This window comes from Equus quagga, chromosome 4 (assembly GCF_021613505.1).
Source record: "Equus quagga isolate Etosha38 chromosome 4, UCLA_HA_Equagga_1.0, whole genome shotgun sequence".
NCBI classification, from domain to species: Eukaryota; Metazoa; Chordata; class Mammalia; order Perissodactyla; family Equidae; genus Equus; species Equus quagga.
In genome coordinates this window covers 28524389-28526685 of record NC_060270.1, presented here as the reverse complement: position 1 = coordinate 28526685, position 2297 = coordinate 28524389, and positions in this window count along the sequence as shown.

The following is a 2297-nucleotide window of genomic DNA, read 5'->3' as shown; positions in this document are numbered from 1 at the left end:
TGTCGTGGATCCTTTCTTCAGCACCCGGACCCCCTGCCAGTTCTTAAGCTGGAAAGCAGAAATGCATAGAACCAGCCTCAGCTTTCTGGACCCGCTGATGCTTCTACAGATCCAGACTCATTGCACCCGCTACAGAATTCCCGTTATGTCAAGTTTTGTAAAACTCAGCTCACAGCTGACTGGGACTCTGTCTTCCATGGAACATATCACGGCAGTGGAATGAGCCCCAGCCATGGACATGGTGACATCCCAAAGCCTACCCATGCTGTTTTTTCCGTCTCATGCTTAGCTAGAAAATGCAAAGCCCAATCCTTTTGCGAAACCAAATGGGCCGCTATCCCTTAGAGCCGTCTTGGCTCTGGCTGGACCCCTGGGACTCACAGCCCTGGGAGAGGCTTCACGACCCATGGCTTGCCAGCTGAAGAGACACAAGCAGCTGCAGAGGGAGCGGGGCTGTGTTTTCAGTTGAAGCTGGGTCCTACTGACTGTTAAAATTATAGCGCCATGATTTGTCTTTTCTTTTTTCTGCCTCGGGGGCAGGTGATGGAAATGTCATTTTTTGGTCATTGAAAGTTAAACTTCCTTTGGCCCAGCACTGGGACTGGGTTATAGCACACTTGTACCTCTGACCAAGGGCCTCTTTACAGCCGTGACACGAAGGTCCGGTCCTTAGGTCCTGACTCTGACATCATCTGTGCTTGTGTTCCTTCTTCCCGCAGAGATCTGAGGAAAGCAGAAGCTCTTAAAAGACATAGAAATTTAAATTTGGGACTCCTGAGTAAAACTTTCAGAGAAATCCTCCTTTGTCGATTGCACAGTATACAGGCAGCAGCCCCCATTCATTCATTCAATAAACATTTACTGATGCTCCTGAAAAGTCCGGGCTCTGAGCTAGGAACTGGGGATGTACAAGTGAGTAAGTGAGTGAATCTGAGAGTGAAGGAATGAATGAATGCCACTCTCTGACTAGGGTGCACTTCCGAACCACCTTTTCCTTTCTCTTGGTGACACTGACAATTATTAAATGTCTTTTTCCCTGTTGGAATGTAATGCCATGCATGCGTGCAAAGATTGTTTCTGTCTTATTTATGGCTCTGAGCCAGCCCCTGGCACAGCCCCGGGCACATCCATATTTGTTAAACGGAGGATGGTCGGTCGATGAAAGGATGGATTGGGGAATAAACGAATGAACAAATGAACAGGTGAGAGAGAATGGGTTTCACCAAGTATTTTTTCATTTCCTTTCTTATTCATTTGTATGTATATTTTCATTCTCCTACAGTCATTCATTTATAGCTTGCCTTAATCCAGAAAGGATTTAAAGCATCTTCAGCAGAGGTGAATGTTTTTATTTTTGCCCCAAAGCAAACATTTCAGAATGTGTTCCCATATCCTTAGTTCATCATAATTCGGAATCGGACACTATTTCCTGAACACCTGCTCGGGCAAGGTGGGTCATGGAGGGATCATGAAGCACGATTGTTGCCCTGCAGATGTTTGAATGTGGTGGCGTGACAGACACATGCCCAGGTGACAATAGTTCTGGGGAGAATGAGGGGTTCATCTGAGGAACACCTAATGCAGGGGACGCAAAGGGGAAGGAAGGGCATTTGCCGGAGCTCAGCCCATCCTGTCTTATTTTTTGTTTCTTGCCCATAGTGCTGGTCATTTGGCAATTGCTTGATACTTTTCAAAGAGATTTTATTAACATATAAGGAAGTTAGGTGCCACTTAGGACAAAGATTTGTTTTCTTGGTGTCCATGCAAACCAACTACTTCAGTTGCCCGTTTTGCTTGAAGGCAGTGGGCAGAAATAAACATGTTTTGGGAATTCTTTTGACTCCTTTTATTGCAATTCATAACAAGCACCAATAGTCTGTCAGGCTGTGGGCTAAGTGTGGGATGAGGTTGAAGCGATCACAGTGTAGTGTACACAAGTAAACAGGTGATCATAAGACAGTGTAGCAAGAGTAGTGACCGAGGTCTATGCCTGGGGTGCTACGGGAGCAAAGAGGAGGGCCATTTACCCTGGGTCAGGGGCTTCAAGGAAGCTTCTTGAAAAACCAGTGGGACTCCGCCAAGAGAAGAAGGAAGTGAAGAGGATGTTCCAGAAAGACAGACTCCTCTGAACAATGGCCTGGGGACATGAAAGGACTTAGCACGTTTGGGAAACAATGAGTCATTCTGTCTCCTTGCGGCATGGAGTGCATGGTGGGTGGGGGATCACAGAGAAATCAGGAGGTGAAGCTAGAGAAGTAAGCACGTGCTAGATCATGAATTACCTTATGAGTTGTACT